General features: G+C 36.3%; 1 protein-coding gene and 1 pseudogene across 2 annotated transcripts in view; one reads left to right on the top strand and one right to left on the bottom strand.

Annotated features, from left to right (window-relative positions):
* pla2r1 (phospholipase A2 receptor 1) overlaps positions 1-24,325 on the bottom strand; it is an 868,273-nt gene that overhangs the window by 29,159 nt on the left and 814,789 nt on the right. The window lies entirely within an intron of this gene.
* LOC147841682 (uncharacterized) lies at positions 1,104-14,176 on the top strand (annotated as a pseudogene). The gene is made up of 3 exons (XR_015502186.1): positions 1,104-1,729; positions 7,925-8,135; positions 11,305-14,176. The product of XR_015502186.1 is annotated as an uncharacterized LOC147841682 (transcript).

Genomic DNA, 24,325 nt, shown 5'->3' with positions numbered 1-24,325 from the left:
TTTCTACTACATACAAATGTGTTTTCGTTCAGCCAAACACGACAGCTCCAAAACTGAACCGAGATGAAGCAAAAGGAAGAGGTGCTCTTCTGTCAGACATCTGTTAAGGCGCCAAACTAAAGAAGACGACCGGGGTCAATGACAGAAGTGCACCTGTTCTTGAAAGTAAGTCGACTGGACTCCACTCCAAAATACAAGTCATTTTTGATAAATAATATTTGAATTATTGCATTAATATTTGATCAACAAAACGTATTTATTTATTTTTTTGACAGAGGCTGGAGGTCGAAGTGGTGGAGGAGGAGGAGGGGGAGGCGGCGGAGACAATAGTGGTGGTGGTGGTGGAGATGGTTTTGAAGGTGGCTCTGGTCCAAAGGCAATGGGAGGGTTGTTCAGTGAAGCAGTGCCTAAATTACGACCCGTCGGTGGTCAGTTTCCTTTTCAAAAACTATTTTCTTTCAAAGTTGCGAATTTATGCGCAAAATTTAAAACAAAGATTCTTTCTCGTGTGTTTAAGGCAGAGGTCACCAATCTCGGTTCTTGCAGGGCGGGTGTTTCTGCTGGGTTTAACTCCAACTTACCTCAACACACCTGCCTGGATGTTTCAAGTATACCTAGTAAGACCTCCATTAGCTTGTTCAGGTGTGTTTGATTAGGGTTGAAGCTAAAATCTGCAGGACACCGGCCCTCCAGGAACAAGTTTGGTGATCCCTGGTTTGAGGGAATTAAATCTTTACATTACAGGAAGCAAACATGATATATGAATAATAAACATAATCATTTCTGTGGGTTGAGAATCCACTTTATCTAAAGTTTCAAATCAAATTAAATGCATAAATTATGCAAATTCATGCATTTATTCATTTTCTTGTTGGCTTAGTCCCTTTTATTAATTCAAGGTTGCCACAGCGGAAGGAACCGCCAACTTATCCAGCAAGTTTTTACGCAGCGGATGCCCTTCCAGCCACAACCCATCTCTGGGAAAAATTATGCAAATCTTTTAGTCAAATTAAAATGCATTTGATTCATGATTTTTATGCATATTTCTAGAGTCTTGTTGTTTCCATTGAACATTTTTTGCTCTCTTTTGTTTATTTATTTGAAAATCGATCGCAAAGCGTTCAGCTTTGCATCCACTTGGCTCGTGCCCTGCAGTACCTCGAGGTCTGAGTAATTCTGAAGAGGACGGCTCCAGTCGTGATGATGGATGTCGCACCTCACCTCCCGAACAGCAATGAAATCATCGTCCCTCACTTCCAGACGTCTCCAAACCATCAGTTCCAAGCAGTTCCACCCTAAAACCCACCAACTCCGCTCCTCCCCCTCCACCGTTCAATTGTGCTGGCAATCGTGGACCCTCTTCAGCTCAACAGGGCTCTGGGCAGAGTCGTGACAATCCCTTTCCACCACCACCACCACCTGTAAGCAAAGGGCCTCCACCTTCACCTGCTCATGAGGGGACTCTTAGACATCCTCCCCTTTCATCTCGCTCCTCTTCATCATCTTCAATTTCTTCTGGAAATGCACCTCCACCACCTCCACCTTATCGTCAGCCGCCTACTGCAAATGGTGACCCAGCCCCGGAGTTGCCACAGAGGCGAAACTCACTTAACAGGAGAGGCCATGGTAATGCTAATGCCCGTAACCAAGCTCCACCTCCTCCACCACCTTCCCAGCGAAACAGACGCCCCCCCCTTCACCAGCTTGTGATCCAGTGGGACCAGCACAGGTAAAACATCTTGAGATGAAAATCAAGACAGGCCTAAAGGCCATTTTGCACTAAACACAAAGCAATAAAGTGACGCGAATCACCAAAAATTAATTTACATCAAATTTATGCCTCGGCATAAAAGGATAGTTCACTCAAAATTGAGGATTCTTCCAACATTTACTCACCCTTGACTTGTTTCAACGCACTTGTTCTGTTGAGTAATGGAAACCTTTAACCTTTAACTTTCGTAGTATTTGTTTTTGCTTCTATGGATGTAAATGTTTACATGTTTCCAAAATTCTTCAAAATATAATCTTTTATGTTTAGCAGATGGTTTGGAACAAGTCAAGGGAGTGAGTGAGTGAGTGAGTGAGTGGGTGAGTGAGTGAGTGAGTGAGTGAGAGAGTGAGAGAGTGAGTGAGTGAGAGAGTGAGTGAGTGAGTGAGAGAGTGAGTGAGTGAGTGAGAGAGTGAGTGAGTGAGTGAGTGAGTGAGAGAGTGAGTGAGTGAGTGAGTGAGAGAGTGAGTGAGTGAGTGAGTGAGAGAGTGAGTGAGTGAGTGAGTGAGTGAGAGAGTGAGTGAGTGAGTGAGTGAGTGAGTGAGTGAGTGAGTGAGAGAGTGAGTGAGTGAGAGAGTGAGTGAGTGAGTGAGTGAGTGAGTGAGTGAGTGAGTGAGTGAGTGAGTGAGTGAGTGAGCTTTTAAACATGACTTCGGATTAAGTTTTCCACTTTTGTACATTGTTTTCAGGCCCATAGCCAGTGGGGTTCGGGTGGTTCGATAGACAGACCCCCCTTGACAATGTCCAGAATTTGCCCCCTATGAGCTCATTTGTCCCAGTTTTGACAGTATGCCATAATAAATTGTGAAAATAACCAATAGAAGAAGGCTTTAGGAAGAATAACCAATAAAATACCAATAAATGAAGGCTTTTCTTTTTTAAATGGATTAATTCTGACTGAGCAAATGAGCTGAGCAGTTATTTGCATGTAGGCTACAGTTTTTAATTTAAAACAAGTTTTAACAGATTGCCATTTTTTGTTTGTTTTTCTGTGATGGATGATAATAAATTAGCATAAAATTTTTTTATATATTTTTAAAATTCTAATCTCATTCATTACATTATATATGAAACTGTAATAATACAGTTTAAATGTACATTTGTAAATAAAAATACCTTTTGGTAAACAAAAAATACAATTGTATGATAAGCACTGCAAATCAGCAAAACGATCAAAATATAGGAAATATTTTTGTTGCATGAAAAAGTTTGGTAATGATAACTATCTGACAAACTAATCCAGCACAAATTTTGCTTAAAATGTCACTAAAATGCAGGATTTGAACCTCATAATTTGAGGCGAATAACTACAAAAAGGTCCACTTGTTGAGAAAAAAAGAACCACTCCTTTTAGGTGTCTGGCTACAGGCCTGGGTTTTATGTAAGGTTTGATTTCTGGCTTGAAGGCTTGAAACCTTCAGGGTAGTGTGGATGGAACATGTGACTTTAGCAAAACTGATGCGTTTTAAAACTAAAACATGTAAGTGTAAACGTGGCCTAAGTTTTGAGAATTTGTTAAATCCAGCAGTGTCCCTTTTTATATATAATTATTTGTTTAAATACATTTTACATAGATAAATGCAGGCTGCAATGTCAATAAGTAATATAATATGTGTGATGATAATATAGTGCAGGAGATGACCTAGCATGATCTTAAATTTTGTCTTTATGATGTGTGCAACTACCACAGCCATTCTTGACCCAGAGAGGGACGGGGTTGAGCAGCAGCTCATTAGCATTGAAAGAGATATGAAGCAAAAAAGTGTTTTTGACAGGGTAAAAAGAGTGTTTATTTACTCCACCATTGAGAAATATAATTAAAATAAGTTAGACTTGTCATTATGACCCTAAACAGAATCCAACACAAAATCAACAAAAAGTCATTTTTCGCGATCCTGCAAAATAATAAAAAAAAATCGAAATAATCTCATAAAATAACCAATTCCAAACCATATAATCAAATTATATTTACTTCAGTTTGGACTTAGATGTTGCGTGCGCCCTCACAATCCTAACATTACATGGAGGGGAACATGTTTTACAGCCTGTGCAGTAAGCAGCGGATGTGACGCACTTCAGACTGCAAAAGAAACTGGGAGCAAACATCTAACAAACAGAGCAGTGAAACGGACAGAAAAGCAAGCAGCTTACAATGATGGAGATTGGTTAAGCATGATGGCCACTGTATTATCTGAATTGAAGGACATCATTTGTGCTTTACATAGCTGGTATTATGTGCTTCAAATCGCTAAATTATTTTGTCTCTTTCCTTGCTGTTGATGAGAGAAAACACTTCCCTGTCATTGACGAGTTTTACTGCAATTCCTGTTTTAGGTGTATTATGGTAGAAGAAGCCGTAACAAAATGTCCTGAGTGAGGTGCATGATGTCAGATGTCAACTTTTACATGACATTAAAGATGCCTGATCCAGCTAATCAAGTCGAACGGGATAACTAGAAAACTACAAGTATTTGTTGGAGCAAGGCTGGAACTAAACTTTCCATTACATTCCTCACAGACAGTATTGTATAGGAGTGGGTGGTTATGAACATTTTTCCTGCATTCAAATCATGTAGGAAAGATTGTATTCATAGGTTAAATTCACATGAACACCACCACTAACATAATTCTGAGTGGAAAAACTCAGGATTTTATAAATCCTTGAGTTATTGAAGTCAGCAAATTTGTACTTTTGTCGTTTACACTATAAATGTTGCCTCCACAAATATTTAAGACATTTTTTTGCAGTTATGATCATATAGACCATATAGAGATGACAGTGAGTAAATAATAACAGAATTAACATTTTTGGGTGAACTAACCCTTTAGAAACCAAGTAAAAACAATACACTGTTATTTTGTAGATGTAGATAAAATCGTGTTGAGTGTCATGTGTAAAATGTACATCGGCATCTTGCTGTGACCAACGTGATGTGAATGCACCTGCAATACATTCATTCATTCATTTTCTTTTCGGCTTAGTTCCTGTATTAATCTGGCTTCGGAGGAAACCCATGCAAATGCAGGGAGAACATGCAAATTCCACATAGAAATGCCAACTGACCCAGCAGAGGCTCGAACCAGCGATCTTCTTGCTGTGATGCGACAGCAACACCTACTGAGCCACTGCATCGCCGTTTTTATATATAAATATAAAAATGTTTTCCTGTAAACAAGGTTGCTTTTAGACCTGTACATTTTAAAAATCATTCCAAATACTGAAGCAGAACGAGACAATGTAAAAAACAAACAAAAAGTTCAAAAAATTATGAAAAGGAATAAAAACAAAACAATAAAAATATACAAATGAAATGAACAGTGCTTTAAGCATCTTCACTGTTAGAATTAAACTTGATTTGTTTCTTATAAAGCTACAAAGTCCTTCAGTCAAGAGCAGCGAGAGACTTTTTGCTTGTCTTTTTTTAATTAATATTAGGGCTGCATGATACTGAAACAGTCTGACATTGTAGTATTTTGTTTTGCTGGGATACATATTGCTATAGAAATATTATTCAATAGCTTTATTTGAAAAGATTTCAATCATTTAGATCGACTGGGATGATCAAGTGTTTTATCTATTAAGTGCATCTGCATAAAATATAATAAATTAAAATCATACGACAGAGCAAAATTAAAAGTTAAGTCTAAGAGTATTCAAATACAAAAATGTAATAATCAAACGTGAAATAACATGGTCATCAATGTAAAAAATATCTTTAGGCAATATTATAAAAGAGGGGTGACACAGTGGCACAGTGGGTACCGCTGTCGCTTCACAGCAAGAATGTCACTGGTTCGAGCCTCGTCTGGGTCAGTTGGCATTTCTTTGTGGATTTTGCATGTTCTCCCCATGTTCGCATGGGTTTCTTCCGGGTGCTTCAGTTTCCCCCACAAGTCAAAAGATAAAGAAAATGAATGAATAAATTATAGAAAGTATATCTTTATATTTTAATATTTAATAAATAATCTAATCCTGCGATTTGACTATAGCAGATACACACCTTGGACCATTGTATTTTTCTATCGCTTTAAGAGCCAAACATTTCCAAATTATGGTTTCACTTTCAAATGCGGTTAAATGTTCAACTCTTTATGTTCATTTATTACTTATCAGATGAGGGTGTGTGTGAATATTCACTAAGGGTCACATTCATTTGCCTGTATTTCACCATTTTGGCATTTTTTAATATACACTTAGGCATGGGCCAGTGTAAGATTCTGATGGTATGATAACCTTGCATAAAAATATCACGGTTTCACTGTATCATGGTATGGAGATAACTGCTCTAAAATATATTCTTTTTAAATGTCTGGGTAAAAAACTACAATAATTTCCCCCTTTAAAAACAATGGGCTCTATTTTGACGGTCCATGCGCAGAGCGCAAAACGCAGGGCGCAAACGCTTTCAGGGCGTGTCAGAACGCATTTTTGCTAATTTACGGACGGGAAAATGTGCTTTGCGCCAAGGCGCATGGGCTAAAAGGGTTGAGTTTATTTTCTTAATGAGTTATAGGTGTGTTTTGAGAATAAACCAATTAGAGTCTCATCTCCCATTCCCTTTAAGACCCAGCTGCGTCGCGCCAAGAGTGCATTAGCTATTTACAGGACGCAAAGTAAGTCTAAGTGGAAAAAATGAGCATTTCACAAGCAAACAGTTAACAGTTGACAGTTTTTTAACAGAAAGCTGTTAAACAGAGCATCTACTGCGTGAGAATGAGAGATAATGGAACTACTTTAACATTCGCTCTTGGATAGGGAAACCTTTACGCACAGACATCAATTAGCCTATAAATAATTAATTTCGTTTGGTAAGCGCAAAGATTCGTTTCAAAACTATTTTTAAATTCAGTTCTAATTTCCAGCAAACGAATAAATGAACAATAATGACCAAGTGTGGTCAAAATACTGAGTTATTTCCAAATACACCTGCCATGCCCCATATGGTCTAAAACCTGACAGGTGGGCAAATCTAAGCTTGTTTTTAATAAAACAAATATAAATATGGATATAATAAATAATACTGCTAATAATAATACCATTATACAAAAGCAAATTGTTATGAATGAACTGAAAAAGCCTCCCGAGATGAAGAAGACATAAAAGCAGTGATTTTTCATATTTATGTAGGCTAGAAAATAATGTTTTGTAATATTTTAATCCTTTATATTTATATCCTATATCTATTCTTATTATATCCTATATATATCCTTAATATTTACATTTTTTCATATGTAAAGATATTTGACTATTGCTCTCTTGTGCGTATTAAGCAGTGCGTAAGCGAGGCGCAACTCTGCGCCGGAGTTTAGGGTTTGTTTTGGTCTAATGAAAAATCTATTATAGTTTCTCAAAATAGCAACGCGCCAGCGGTCCGCCTCAGAACGCCTTCCTTTTTAAACCAGAACGCCTATGGGCGGACAAATGAGCGCTAATGCATTTGCTATTTAAACAGCGTAGCGCAACGCCTCAAAACGACTCTTGCGCCAAGCTGAAACTACCAAAAGACTATTGCGCCGCGTCTTGCTCCACACTGCGCCGGGTGTATGATAGGGCCCAATGTGTTTTATTTTTTGAAATATTTAAAACATTTTGTAGCAGTAAACATGTCAGGCTGAGTAAAAAGGCATCTTTGGATATCTTTTCTGCTGGAGCTGTTGTCATAAAACAAAAAAATAAAAACAAATTTTAAACATGCTTGGGAACGGCGGTATTCCAGAAATTTTGGCGGTTTTAAAACCTTTACTTTTCCAAACCGCAGTATACCTTGAAAACAGATATTGTTCCATGCCTATACACAATACATGCTTTCAATAGTTTTCATGTGAAACTGAGCTTTTTCAAGGAACAAATGGAATATATTAGTGCAAGATTACTTGAACAGGGGCTGGAAAATGACACATTGATCGTTTTATCTCGATAAATGTTTTTTATAATCGTTAAAGCCGACAATCGAAATTTGGATTTCATTGCTCAGCCCTAAATTGAGGTTTTACTAAAAGATCTGTTAGTCTTCATTCCAGTTTAATTCTCTTGGCAGTATCCTTCTAGAGTTTATGATTACACAATTTAATATTTGTGATTATTCTTTTAAATGAAGGCTTTAACAAATGTAAAATGTCCCTCATTTAAAATGACGTGTTTTTTCAGCTCCTCAGGTTCCTCCTCCTACATCTCGTACTGATATTCGGGAAACATCACCTCCTTCGCCTCCTTACCGCGGTGGCCCACAGACCTTCTTTGAGCCCCCGAGTTGTGCGAAGGCTCCTCCTCTGTCTTCTTCAGGACGTCAGTCTCCAGCACATGCGCCCCCTCCACCTCCACCTCTCCGCAATGGACACACGTCTTCCGCCTCAAGATCCTTTGCTGGTGAGTTTCATTTGCTTTATTGATCATGTGATCTCATCATTTTGTTTGTTTGCTGATTTTTTTGTTTGTGGAAAGTGTTTGTTAATCTGAACTTTGATTCTAGCTGTTTGCTGAATTGCATTGCTGTGTGAATCAGCTCATGAAAATAACTCTGCAGTCAAATGAACTCTCAGTATTTCAAATTTACACAATATTTCCTTATTACAGTCATCAACAAAGCCTTCTCAGAACACAGAGATGTGTTGGCAGAAAATGAAAAATCATAAAATCAAGGTCATCTTTTTACTCTAGAGACAGTAAATAATAATAATAATACAAAAGGTTGATATAGTTTATACAGACGTCCTGCTATAACTCAAACCAAATAAGTCCATTTCTGGATTTCAGTGTTTTTTGTTGGTTTACATATACATTGTGGTTTATATTATGATTACACAATTATATATACATGTTGGTTTACATACACATTTGCGATGATTTTGCTCATGATTATGTGTCTTCAGTGTCTTATGTTGATTTATTTAACAGATCTGGGCCGATAAAACGGTATCGATATTTATTGACCGAACACCATTATTTATAATGCTAAAAAGATATCGGGATGAAGTTTTGGTGTTAAATGCTATAGCTTTATTAAAATGTGGCTGTTAAGCATGCGCCTTGGAAGGAATGCCAATAAGCTTAGAGTTATTTCCAGTCAAGACCCATGGCTTAATGGGACCCAAGCACATGTGACGTGCACGCATTTTCCAGGTGCATCTAGTTGAAAACATTTCATAATGCCAGATGCGCACCACGATTTATGTCAGTAGAACTAACCAATCTGCTCACACTTTGTATGTAATATACACATTTCAGTGAGCATGGCAGACTTAGACAAACACAAAGCATCCAAACACTGCAGTGCTTTTTCATTATCTTCATAAATACAAACTAGTATCCTTTACTAGAAAGCTCAGATTATCATCATTTGTTTTGTTAATAGAGTTTACTGTGTGATTATTATTTACTCTGTGATATTATATATATATTAGAAATTATAGACAACTTACTGATGTTGATCAACCATAACGTTTGCTTTGATTGTTCAGCATTTATACTTTATTATTGCACACACTTTAACAATTTATTTATAAAATTTGAGTCTCTTTTGCACTTATGTTTATTTTATAAGATATAAGAGATCAGATAAACAGTGTATGAATTTTTGTAGTTTTTGACTATTAAAACTATTTGCCTTAGTAATGTTGGTAAAATTAAAATAAAATGGTTAAATAAAAAATTCCTAATATACCTTCATAGATTAAAAAAAAGAATAATTATCGCTACCAAATGATATTAAACATTATATCGTGTTTTTTTTTTCTGCATCGCCCAGCCCTAATTTAACGTCTTACTAGGAGTGTAATGGTATATGTATTCTATTACATATACAAAATACATTCCAAAATACATATGTGATGTATTTTATTAATGTAAAAACAATTTTATGACCAAAACAACACATTTATTCACAAGGAGTTCATTTGGATGTCAGACCAATGTTAAAACAAAACACATTACAAGAACAGAGCAATAAAAACAAATATCACATGACTATAGTTATTCAACCCTGGATTTGAAACCTGGATTCAAACTATTTCCACATGCCAATCAGAAACAATAACCACTAGACTAAATGACTTATCTCATTCATACAACCTGGGGTATCATTTCTTGATTTGTGTAAACATTTTTTTGTTGAAGTTGTTTCAGAGCAATACCTAAAAGCAATCAGGTTTCACTGTAGAGACTGGTTCAAAACATTTCAAAGCCTCGACACATTTGATTTGACTGTTTTAGTGTTTCATGAAGCCTCGCTCTAACCCACCTCTAGTGACGGTTTGTTTCACATGCTTCCATGATGAATAGTCAGTCCAAACGTGCATCACTGAAGTTAGACAGAAAAAACTACAGCTGTGTAACAACTTAGCAGCCATTTACAAAGAAAATAATAGAAAATAATCAGAAATAATTCTGCAATGTTGCCATTGTCATTTCAACTTGGTACACAGAAGCTCTCATGCAACTCTTGCCCCACCTCTGATTTCTTCTGATTGGTTCATTGTTGTGTAACTGACAGTAATGAGCAGCAAGGTGCTGCAGAAGACGTGAATAGTCACGCATGTCTATCAACCGCATCTACATATAGAAATCAAGTGAGTCGTTTTTCTCTATTTACATGCACAAGATTAAACAGTTGTTGTCTGCTGCACCCTCTGCTATGATGGATCTCCAGTCAGTGCTGCAAGTTCATTGAAGAGATTTCAGTTTAGAAGCCTGCTTAATTTATACACAGTTAACATGAATTTATTCTTTTGCCTGGTGCCATATCGCGCACCTCTGCTGACTGTGCGCACATCTCATGAAAGGGACAAGGCTTTTAATGTTGTGTCTGACGAAAACAGCACAGAAAAGAGACCAAGGCTCCTATATTGTTGCCACATAGACTACGTTTCACGCTTTATGTAGCTAAAATACACTCACCGTTCACTTTATTATGTACACCTTACTAGTACTGTGTTGGACCCACTTTTGATTCTAGAACTGCCTTAATCCCCAATGGCACAGATTTAACAAGGTACTGGAAATATTCCTCAGAGATTTTGGTCCATATTAGCATGATAACATCACGCAGTTGCTGCAGATTTGTCAGCTGCACATCTATGATGTGAATCTCCCGTTCCACCACATCCCAATGGTGCTCTATTGGATTGAGATGTGGTGACTGTGGAGGCCATTTGAGTACAGTGAACTCATTGTCATGTTCAACAAACCAGTCTGAGATGATTCACATTTTATGACATGGTGCATTATCCTGCTGGAAGTAGCCATCAGAAGATGGGTACTCGGTGGTCATAAAGGGATAGACATGGTCAGCAACAATACTCGGGTAGGCTGTGGCATTGACACAATGCTCAATTGGTGCTAATTGAGCCAAAGTGTGCCAAGAAAATATTCCCCACACCATTACACCACCAGCAGCAGCCTGAACTGTTGATACAAGGCAGGATGTCCTGCTTTCATGTTGATGCCAAATTCTAACCGACTATCCGAATGTTGCAGCAAAAATGGAGACTCATCAGACTCACACAGAACTGCCACTCACTGGATATTTTCTCTCTTTCAGAACTCTCTCTGTAAACCCTAGAGACAGGGGCGCCTGCAGGATTTTATTGCAAGGTACACACAGACCCCTCCCAACCCACACCCACACACCTACCACCCTCCGGCCACACATACATACCCACCAACAACAAAACTAAAGCGCATTGTGTGACAAAAATACTCACAAACGGTTAATAAAAATATAACAAAACCTTTCTTACCTATTTGAAGTTTAACCTCCTCCGCCCGGTCATATCGAACTGTTAAAGCACTTCCTCATTGTAATATTCATAAGGGCAAGTCCAGTGAGCCTTTGGTCTGTCATGGTGTTGCGTAAAAAAAGTCTTCAGGCGCCTCAGTGCACTGAAAGATCGCTCTGCAGAGGCTGTGGACACTGGCATAGTTTGGACGACTTTCAGTATACAATGCAAATTTGAAAAAAAATTCCGGCGTGTTCTTTAAAACCTCACAAATGTCACTGCTGCTGCGTGTTGTATTATTAGACTGCCTCCACAGCTCCAGTTCAACATCAGCACTCTCTAGATTGGGCATCAGTGTTCCGTAGTCGTTTTTGATCTCGTGCCACACTGTTTCGGATAATTCTGATGATTTGTCCGCCAGGAAATACTGGCCTTTCAACCATGGTAGTGCCAGACAAACTCGGTCTTTCACTTCATATTCAAGGTGATCTATGAAGGGAAGAAACAGATTGCGTCGCCAGTATTCATCTGGGGCTTATGTATCAACGCTGCGTACGCACAAAAACTTTGCGTAAGCCAGGTTTCAAGCTCTGAATGGCTCACGTTTGGATTTACTAATGATGAAATGAATGTGTGAATGTGCGCAGCTCCACGCCAGCTTTATGGTTGGCGTACGCACACTTTTTGTGCGTGCCTGTTTTATTTCCATTGGCAACTCCTAGAGGCAGTTGTGTTAAATTGCACTCTACAAAGTGTCTGAGCCGTGTAATGGCAGCTGTATGAGACGGGTTCATCTAGCAGGTATTAAAGGTTTCCATACCATACAGTTGACCAACATTAAAGTGGAATTTGCAGCGGTCGCCTGTTTTCCCAATGTAATCTGAGCGATCTACTGCACGCACATTGCTATAAAGACACTATCTGAAGATGAATTTGCATATGTGAATCAGAAACATTTGTATTCAATAAATGTGCAAATAAAATATGATGCACAGACTTATTAATGATTCCTACTTGTCTTTCCTGTGATTCATAGTAGTCAAAATCTGATAGGAACCGGGGGGGTTAAATTCAGCAGACGCTGGATTTGAACCAAGTTCATGCTCGAACGTGTCAAAACATGATGACATGCGTTTTACTAGCTGCGCCACTCAGACTGGCATAAGTATTAAAACATTTTGCACCTATACATCCTACTATCTCTTTTTTAAATCCAAACAGTGCGATGTTTAGACCGAACTGTGTGAACCGCATCAGCTAAACTCTCCCCACTCTATTTTTTTCTCTTGTTGTTTATTCCGGAGGACAAACTTCCAAATAACAGTTTTTCTCCGGTCTATCTCCGAAAGGAGCACCTCCCATTCACATTCTGTTCAAAGTTTCTCTTTTTGCTTGCTTTTGCCATTGCTTTTTCATTTGGTTTTGCCAAAGTAGAGACATTAGCATATTCATAAGGGGGAGGAGGCAGGGAGGGGTTTTGTGCTTGTGCATGTTGCGCTTAATTTCACGTTTATTCGCATGTACAAAGAATATGCGAGGGATTCGGCGTACGCACTGTTTCATACATCTGAATTTTTTCTGCGTACGCACATTTACAGCTTTGTGCGTACACAATGTTTTAGTATGATTTCCACGCAAGTCTTCGTACATGAGGCCCCTGGTGATGCTGCTGGTGTGTTTGACCGCATTGTCTGAATTGTTATTATGCGAGGGACGAAGGATTGATGTGAAGTTTGGCAGTCAGCTCACAGCCTTGATCCCACATTTTTCAGAACGTTGCATCTTCCCTTTTGTTTTGAAGCAGCGTCACTAACGCACCGGCATTACTTGCAGCACTCGGAAGATCACAAGTTGGGTTTTGCAAACTGTTGCTAAGAGGCGTCAGATATAGTAATCCCTGAATGACAATAATGCTGATAATGAAATCGAACGACTCCATTGTTCTGCCTAGAGACATCGCTGTGTTGCAGGTCCTGGGGTCGCCCTCAGTCTTCAGTTGATCCATTGTCACATAGATGTGCTGGTAGTTTTGGATGACAGTGCTAATGCACACATCACGCTGAGACCAGCACGAGTCTGAAAACCTTTTTAAACGCTGTTTTGTGCTGCTTTCACCTAAAAAGATTTGCAGCCGTTTTGGTGAAGCTGTTATGAACGACACAATGTTTTGTACAGCATTCAATGTATTTCTAACCAAAGGGATGCATGTTGAGTGCACTATTGCCAAATTAAGCACATTGTTTCTGCAATGCACGTAAGTGGCAGCAGGATACAGCTGTCACGACTGTCAGTAACCACCTGAGGTCGCTGTAGTTCAATGGACTCAGAGTATGAACTACAGTGCCCAAAAAGACTACAACTCTATACATACCACGCGCATACACCGGAACACATACACTGATTGTTTTCATAGCTGTCTCCATTTTTTGTTGATTATCTGGACTATATATTCTATCATTCCACCACTGTTTGTCATCGCGTCTTTTGTCTTTCTTGTCTCCAGTTTCCAGTAAGTCTGATATTCCGAGTTGTTGTTCCTGATCTTGTTCTTGTATCCTGTTAAAGTCTAGTTTGTGTTAATCTGTCTTAGTTTCTTGTTTTGTGGTTTGTTTGTTATTTTGCTACTTTGTATTTTGGATTTTTTGTCACTGTTTCTGCACTATATTATATTAAAATCTGCACTTGGATCCGCAACCTTTTGTTCCCGTTCTTTTGTTTCTGTTTTGATCACGCTAAACGTGACAACAGCTGTTTAATGTTGGCTTTAACACCTCGCACCTTGCCACTTATGTTCCCAGCACCATCATACCCCTGTCCCACCATATTGCAAGGTTGTAATTTCATTTGTTGTAGCTTCTCCAGCAGTGATTTTGTTAGCGTTTTAAATTGCTGATGTCAGCTGTTTCATCCGACAGCAGAGAGAACCACTGAGCTTGTTTGCATTTCTCAATAGTTGTGTTCTGAATCTGTTTCCCACACAACTCAATGTTTTTTTTTAGGTATTTGATGCCCACAGTAATTTGCATTTAAAGGTACAAGCTGCAAATACTGTTTTAAAGTTACATCACCAACTGCACAGAAGTTAAGAAACGCATGAAAATTGCTGCGTTTGTCTCTATGACCTCTGAGAGGTATATTTTACTGTCTGCAAATATTTAATTAAATCAATTATTGCTTTTACACCATACTTGTTGCGTTCTGTTGTTTCTTGGTGGGAATGATCTAATGCTGTACAAATTGATTGCGTCTTTCCTGTACACACACTTAAAAAATCTGCTCCACGTAACTGAGAGCTCCGATGTGCTGGAGTGGACAGGTGCTTCGTGACATTTTTTTTCACATTACTCCAGTCACTTAATGGCTTTGTCTGGAGAGTCATGACGCCGGAGGAGAAAAGTACACAGAGCACACAAAACAGACCATCCTGTGATAAGCTGTATTTCAGGGTTGGATATAAAGTCTCATTAAAAACTCATCAGGGATTTTCCTTTTGTTTCCCAAAAATGGATCTTGACGGAGCGATCCAGTCTCTGGGTGGTCTGAATCACTCTGTAGTGCAGAGAGTTTAACGTCTTTTATTGTTGTAACCGGGCAGCAAGTAGCAGGTACCTGTGGGCTGGTAAAAAAGCAAACAGGAGGTTCCATGCGAGTAGCGGGTCCATAAGTAACGGTTCCATGCGAGGAGGCCGAGCAGCTTGCTGCTGGATCGTCTAATGAGGGCTGGGCCTGAAGTTCCAGCGGCTCAGGTGCTGAGACTGCGGTCTCCACACCATGTGGGTAATCAATATTGGTCTCATTATTTTTAAGCCTTTTGGCAAATGTCTTAATAAAGTTTAGCTGTTCTAAGGAGCGTTTACTTATTTCGAATCTTGTTTTAAACAATAGCTATCTGAATTGTAATTTTTTTCAAAACTAGAGCCAATAGATTTCTTTTTATCCATCCTCTGCCATGCAAGAAGGCTACATACACTTTAAAACATCCAAACGCACACTTTAATTTACTCATATTTTCGCTTGCTTGTCATTTTATTGTAATGTACACAGTTTAATAATCAGTTTAAATTATGTTAAAAATGAATAAATAAATAAAACAGCATTAACTCGTGCCCTCTCATGGTAGGTACAGCTGCAGGCGCCACTGCCTAGAGATGGTTGTGCGTGAAAATCCCAGTAGATCAGCAGTTTCTGAAATACTCAGACCAGCCCATCTGGCACTAACAACCGTGCATGCCAATTTCAAAGTCACTTAAATCCCCTCCCTTCCCCATTCTGATGCTCGGTTTGAACTGCAGCAGATCGTCTTGACCATGTCTACATGCCTAAATGCATTGAGTTGCTGCCATGTGATTGGCTGATTAGAAATTTGTGTTAATGTGCAGTTGGATAGGTGTATATAATAAAGTGGCCGGTGTGTGTGTGTGTGTGTGTGTGTGTGCATATATATAATCACATTCAAACCTTAAGACTCATCACAACATGTCATAAATAAGAATGAGATATTATCAGAGCTTCAAATTCTGGTAGCCTGAAGTCCCGGGCCTATTGTTTTACAGCCCAGCTACCAAAGTCCATCTAAACCGAGCTCAGCTGGATTGATATCTAGATAGCCCGCCGGCCATGGTGTAGATAGATTTTGGTAGCTTGACCGAAAAACAATAGCCCCGGGACTTCAGGCTATCAGATTTTGCGAGCCCTGTCATTAGCTCATTTGCATTTAGGATGATAACTTTGACATTGTTAGACTTGTCTTTATAGAAACATCACATAAACAAATACATCCGTCTGTCATGACAACTTATTACCAAGACAATGTAACTTGCCATAAATCTGTCATAAACATGATTTTCATTTTAATTGTCATGAATTTTAAAACAGAAATATTTATATTTTTCTGGACCTCAGCTACACTGGTACAACTTGGATTTGTCATTTCAATGTCATGAAATAATAATAACACTGGTGGGTAATCAGTAAAAACAGCCAATCACATGTCTTGAAACATAAATCATACTGTGAATGACTTCTTGCAAGAGAATATGGCCATGCATTTGATCCGCATGTTGGATTTTTTTTGGTAAATGTGTTTCTATTGTAGTTAACGCACATTTCTTTCTCGCTGGATAAAAAAGTTTATCCTGCAGTTTAAGCAACATTTTTGTCAATCCATTAAGCAGTTTTTTATGTGATATTCAAACTGAGGATAAAAATGGGTGGAAACATGTCTGATAAATGAAAGTAAATATAAAGTGTGTAAATGTAGTGTGAGGCAGAGAGCAGGACAGACAATTTAGTCATGAATGTCAAACTCTCCATCAGTATATATGTGCTTTCATTATTGGAAAAGAAAAGAAAACAAAAACAGCAGAATTTTATTGACCTTTTTATTATATTTTAAAACAAACACTTTCACAAAACAACTTTTACATTCATGAGTTCATATTCACACACATAATACAGTACACAAATATAATATTACATTTAAAATAATAAAAGAAATAACCTGCAACAACAAAAAACTAGCGGGGTGAAGTGATGAATGAAAAGTGATGCCTCAATCGTTTTGATTAAAATGTTAAATTAAATGATTTATGCATTTAGAAAGCATATTTACTAGTGTGTTTATTATAACAATTTCCTATTTTATCATCGTATTTTTATCTTTATTATATTGTAGATTTTTCAGTTAGTGTGTAAATAAAACTTCACTAAAGATCAGGCCCACCTCCCGCCCGATACATTTTCATTAAAGAACTTTTAAATTAGTTTATGCAATAATAACACATACAATATTTATATATTACAATTAATATTACATATTAATAATGATAATAACAACAACGTTTATTTATGTATTTGTGTTTCTTTAGAATATTTAAATGATAAAATTCATTTATTTCTTTATATACAGTTGAAGTGAGAATTATTCGCCCTCCTGTGCTCTTTTTTCGTTTTCAAATATTTCCTAAATTGATGTTTAACAGTGCAAAGAATTTTTCACAGTATTTTCCTGTAATTTATTTTTCTGGAAAAAGTTTTATTAGTTTTATTTTGGCTAGAATTAAAGCAGTTTTAATTGTTTTTATAACTATTTTAAGATTGATATTATTAGCCCTTTAAACAATTTCTTTTTGATTGTCTACAGAACAAACCACTGTTATACAATAGTTAACCTAGTTAAGCCTATAAATGTCACTTTAAGTGGAACACCAGTATTCTGAAAAATGTTATGTACTGTCATCATGGCAACAATCAAAGAAATATTAGAAATGAGTTATTAAAACTATTATGTTTCTATTTTGAATTAATCTAGTATTCTAACTATTATGAAATGTTGAAATAAATCTCTGTTAAATGGAAATTAGTGGAAAAATATACAGGAGGGCTAATAATTCTGACTTCAGCTGTGTATATTATTATATTTCTCATACATTTATTTATGTATTAATTTATAATTTTTGGTCTTTATATTTTGATTTTTAGACATAAATATGCTCAAATTTGTACTAAAATTGGGTTAACACATGCACTACACATGTTATGCTCTATATATTTTTTTGTATATTATATTATTGTATATTAGTAACTGGCTTTTATATAATTATAATAAAAAATATTTTATTTTTAAAATAGGATATTTTTCCATTCCTAATAAGTAATATTTATGAGCATTTATGCATGATCTACTTCTTTATTGTGTTGGGTTTATTTATTGTTCCATTTTCTGTTTACATTCTTTATTATTAATACACTTCTATAAGCCCACCTCCCGCTCAATAACTTACTTTATAAAGGATGTCACTGACATAATTGATGTATTTATATGTATAAAATGTGTTTAAATCGATATGATCTATATTAGGATTAATAATAAATAGTAATATTTATAAGCTCATTTGTGTTTTACTTTATTTTTATTTGTAATAAATAATGTCTGAATAAAAGTACACTAGACATTATAAAGCCCACCTCTCCCACCCAATTGCCTTTATTAAACATTTCTTTATGTTTTAGGCAATTGTAATACATCTCAAAATTGTTTATTATAATGTTTATTACATGTTGTTCATAATAATATTAAATTATCATATTAATGTATGGGCTTTATTATTTTTTAACCTCACCTTCTGTCCCATAACATTTCATAAAGATCCGTTATATATCTTTTTGTCTTTTGTGCATTTATAACAAAATATAATTTAAAATATTTATCATAATATATAATGAATACAATTATATAAGTATGTATTATACTGCTGGTTAACTGTTTATGAACTCACTTGTGTTTTACTTATTTTTAATAATGATATTTTTTATATTATTAATTACAGTTTTTCTCAGTGACTTTGGTGCATTTCTCACAACACTATTTACATTTGCACAACAGTTTATGCATTTCACAAGTCAATTAGTACAAACTGCAAAACCTTGATAACCTGCAAAAGCGTGTCACTTGCTCAAAATGGAGAGCTCATTTCTCAAAAGCAAATATTGATGTCAATAAAAGTGTCTGTATCATTAAGATTAAAAGTCCTGACACCATTGAAAGTCCTGACAAGATAGTCAAATGACTTTGTCCTGTTTTCATTATGACAGTTTACTCTGTATATTTGTTCCAATGCAAAAAAGTCAGATGTTGGTGACACGTCCTGAAAATGCTCAAGACAGCACTTTATACTATTTGCACAGCCATCTGAAAACTACAGTAAAGTTAGACATCACTGCATTTACTGAAGTATCTGAGTACAAGACACTGAATATGTATGTTTCACAGTTTTACTGCATTTGCTCTTTGCGATTCTAATTTATTCACAGCATTGTGCAAAAGAATAAACACACCCTTATTTACAACAAACAGAAACTTCCTTTGGGTAGAGCTGTGCACAACTGTAAACAATATTGCAGAACATATTAGAACTGAACCTGCAGCATATACTGTATCTGTAAATCATTCAGGAAATTGTTCAATTAAAAAGACATTCTTAGGAAAAAAAAAAGACTTAAAAACATTTCATAAAATTAGCTTGACAGATTGTGACAACTAGTTCAACATTTGTGTATATAATGACTCAAGTAATGAAATGAGGACTATTAGTTTTATACGGAATGACTATTCAGCATTCACAAGTTCAGTTACTGACATGACATAAGCAAATGATAATGTTATAAATCAGCAGAGAGTTGTATGAAAGCAATTGATGCATGTCTAAAAGCATTTGCAATTTGTTGAAAGGAATGAGAAACTGCTACTATGATGTGTACAAATGATTAATTGTTTTAAGAAATGCATTAACTGTTGTGCAAATGTAAATAGTGTTGTGAGAAATGCACCAAAGCCACTGAGAATAACTGTAATAATAAAAGGTCATATTTTTATAAGCACATTTGTATTTTACTTTATTTTTATATTTTTAATGTTTTATATTATTTATTAATGATAAATAGTAATATTTAAAAGATCATTTGTGTTTTACCCTAATTTTAATGTTTTAATGTTATAAATTATGAATTTATATTATATTTAAATATTATTTATTAAGGATGTAAAAACATAAATAGGAACTAAGCATTATGGTCACTTAGTTGTGTATGCAGTTGCTGTTTTAACCACTATATGTGCAACTTCATCTAAAACACCTTTATATTATAATAAGAATGACTCAATATAGATTATTAGAACACAAGATTGATCATTTAGTCTGTCCTGTGATATTTCACTAGACATTATAAAGCCCACCTCTCCCGCCCAATAATATTTTAAATATTTGTAAAACTAAATTATAATTAGCGTATTGTAGCTTATATTACTCATATCAATAACAATAATATGAAACATTTATGAGCATGATTACATCTCTTTTAATAATAGTTATTTATTGAATTATAATATATTACTGTATTTATTTGCTATTTATTTCTTTATTACGGTTTTACATTAGATCGATTATCGATTTTGTTTATGGTTTTTCGCAGAAATATATGAACTGAATAGTGCTGTCAAACAATTAGTGTATCCAAAACAAAAAATTATTATTTTTATTATTATTATTAGCCCTCCTAAATTATTAGCGCTTCTGTATATTTTTGTCATTAATTTCTGTTTAACACATTTCTAAACAGTTTTGATAACTCATTTCTAATAACTGATTTCTTTGATCTTTGCCATGATGACAGTAAATAATATTTTGCTTGATATTGTTTAAGATACTATCCAGCTTAAAGTGACATTTAAAGGCCTAATTAGGTTAATTAGGGAAGTCCTTGTATAAAGATTGTTTGTTCTGTAGACAATCGAAAATATATTTCTTAAAGGAGCTAATAACATTGACCTTAAAATGGTTTTAAAAAGATGTAAAAACTGCTTTTATTACAGTTGAAATATTATCAATAATTCTACAGAACAAAAAATATAAGAAATACTGTGAAAATTTTCTAGTTCTATTAATCATAATTTGTTAAATATTTGAAAAAGGAAAAAACAATTCACAGGAGGGCGAATAATTCTGACTTCAACTGTGTATGTGTGTGTGTGTGTGTGTGTGTGTGTGTGTGTGTGTGTGTGTGTGTGTGTGTGTGTGTGTGTGTACTGTATACGCTAATGTATTATCAAATACAAACTGGTATCTCGGATGCTATTAATAGTGATTAATGGTTTGACAGCTCTAGTACTGAACAAATATAGTGTCATTTTAACTAGTACCAGTGTGGAACATCATTTGATAAGCTTACTTTTTACATTTACTTTTAAACAACACAAACATTTATGTATGTAAAAATATAGTAACACCCCAATATTTGATGTACTTCGTGTCATAAAGACACATAAAACTCTCACCTGTGACAGGCACACTCAGAATGTCTGAATAAAAGTACACTAGACATTATAAAGCCCACCAATCCCACCCAATTGCCTTTATTAAACATTTCTTTATGTTTTAGTCAATTTTAATACACATTAAATGGTTTATTATACTTATAATATAATATAATATAATATAATATAATATAATATAATATAATATAATATAATATAATATAATATAATATAATATAATATAATACATATTGTTCATAATATTAAATGATCATCTTAATGTCGATAACAATTATGATTATAATGTTTAGAAAATTACATTTATATAAATTATTACCTCAAAAAACTTCACCTCCTGTCCAATAACATTTAATAAAGATCCTTTACATATCCCTTCGTCATTTGTGTATTAATAATAAAAAATTATTTAAATATTTATTATAATATATATTAAACTCAATAATGTATTTATGTATTATACTGCAGGTTAACTGTTTATTAGATCATTTGTGTTTTACTGTGTTGTTTTATTTATTAATATTTTATTTCCATTTATTCATATTCCTTTGGCTTAGTCCCTTTATTTATCAAAGGGCCACAGTGGAATGAACCGCTACCTTATCCAGCATGTGTTTTACACAGCGGATGCCCTTCCAGCTGCAACCCAGAACTGGGAAACAATATTTAATATTATTATTAATAATAAATAGTAATATTTATAAGATCATTTTTGTGTATTACTTTAATTTAATTTTTAATAAATGATGCCTGAATAAAAGTACACTAGACATTATAAAGCCCACCTCTCCCACCCAATAGCCTTTATTGAACATTTCTTTATGTTTTAGGCAATTGTAATACATCTCAAAATTGTTTATTAAAATGTTTATTACATGATGTTCATACAAAATATTAAATAATTATATCAATGTATTTGGATAATAACTATTTATTATAATATTAAGAATTGACATTTAATTTTTTTATTATTATTTTTTAACCTCACCTCCTGTCCAATAGCTTTTTGTATTAGTATTATTTTATATTATTAATGAATAATAAATAGTAATGTTTATAAGCTCATTTGTTTTACTTTATTTTTTGATATTATTAACATTATACGTTATTAATAATAAATAGTAATAATTTCATTTGTTTTCATTTATTTTATACATTTGTAATATTTTATATTAATAATTAATAAAAAAATAGTAATATTTATAAGCTCATTTGTGTTTTACTTTTATTTTTAATAAATAATACCGGAATAAAAGTATACTAGACATTATAAAGCCCACCTCTCCCACCCAGTTGCCTTTATTAAACATTTCTTTATGTTTTAGGTAATTGTAATACATCTCAAAATAGTTTATGATAATGTTTATATTACATGCTGTTCATAATATTATTAAATGATCATATTAATGTATTTGGATAATAATCATTTATTATAATATTAAGTATTGACATTTAATTTTTCTCTATTATTATTATTTTTTAACCTCACCTCCTGTCCAATAGCTTTTTGATTATTATTATAGCACAGTAAAAGCAAGATGAGGCATCCTTTTTAAGCTGAAGAGACTGATTAGCATTTCCTTTCCCCTCCTTGGGGAACGAGGGTTCCCCTTCGGGGGGAACTCCAGCACTATAAGTGGATTTGATGTTCTAAATCCACGTATGGGAGATTCGGTTCAGAAGCTACTCGTCTGAAAGAGTATTGAACGGGCCAATTAAGAATGAATTGGCAGCGCAAGCCTGCGCAGGTGTACTGCATAGGCTTAATTAACTGAGCATATAAGCACACCTGGCGCCAGCAGATGCTATCCTTTTCGCTTCAGAGACTTTTCTGATCGAGCTTCATGAGGGTTCCTCCTGCTGTCTACAGCCACTTCGAGCGAACGAGTGTCTCCCGGTCCAGAGTCCACGCAGCGGCAGACGGTCGAGCTGGGTTTCTCCCTTGCCTGGCGTCCCTTTGGGTCCGGTCCTCCAGAGCGGTGCGTATTGCTGCAAAGCATCCTAAAAGAGCAACACAGTCGTGCAGTACGTCCTTTTCAGGATGGCGCTCCGACTGTGCGTTTCTGGTTGCGGGGGTTTCCTGGCTCCGGATGATGGGCATGATCACTGCATTACATGTTTGGGGGTCCAGCATGTTAATGTGGTGCTCGGGGGCAGTTCATGTCGTCACTGCAGTTGAGATCGCGGTTAGCTTTCGTAAGAGAGCGAGACACCCCAGTCACCCCCTGCTCTGCAGTGGGCGCTCGGGCAGATCTGAGGGCTCCAGCGAGAGATAATCAGTCGCCCAAGGGCTCGCGGACCTCTCGCTCCTCCAAGCGCTCCATCCAAGCTTCGGGTACTGGGAGTGATCCGTCTAATCAGATGGTAGCTCTCACGCTCGCTGACACCGGAGATCATATGTCCTCCGCGGCATCGGAGGGTGGGCTTTCATTGTCCGACGATGATCTGGACCCGCTCGCCCCCTTCGGGCAGGTGAGCGCTGTCAAAACAGATACTGAAACGGACGTGTTAGCCGTGCTTTCCCGGGCTGCTGACCGACTAGAGGGGTGTTCCCTTCTTCCCGGCGACGCACAGTTGGCTCACGCGGTCTTACGCGGTCTTGGTGGTGGAGCGGCCAGGGGGTATGTGGCGATTCCTCAGGTTGAGTGTGCGATGGCGGTTAATCCGCGCAGCGCCTCTTCTTGGCGGGGTCTGCCTCGTCTCTCATCCAAAGCCTCACCGCAGGCGCTGGCCGAGCTGCATGAGGGTGGGTCCAACCCAGGCTTATGAGCTTCGCACCGCAGCCGACTAAGCTCTTCGGACTACTAAGTCCGCTGCGTGTGCTTTGGGGAGGACGATGTCCACACTAGTGGTCCAGGAGCCCCACCTCTAACAAAACTTGGTTGATATGCGCGAAGTTGACAAAGTCCGCTTTCTTGACTCGCCCATATCCCAAGCTGGTCGGCGACACAGTCTGCGAATTCACCCAGGAATTCGAGGCAGTGAGAGAGCAGTCTGATGGGTGATGTCTAATC

This window comes from Danio rerio, chromosome 11, assembly GCF_052040795.2.
Source record: "Danio rerio strain M-AB ecotype USA chromosome 11, GRCz13ab, whole genome shotgun sequence".
Taxonomy (NCBI): Eukaryota; Metazoa; Chordata; class Actinopteri; order Cypriniformes; family Danionidae; genus Danio; species Danio rerio.
This window is presented reverse-complemented; position numbering and strand designations above follow the sequence as displayed.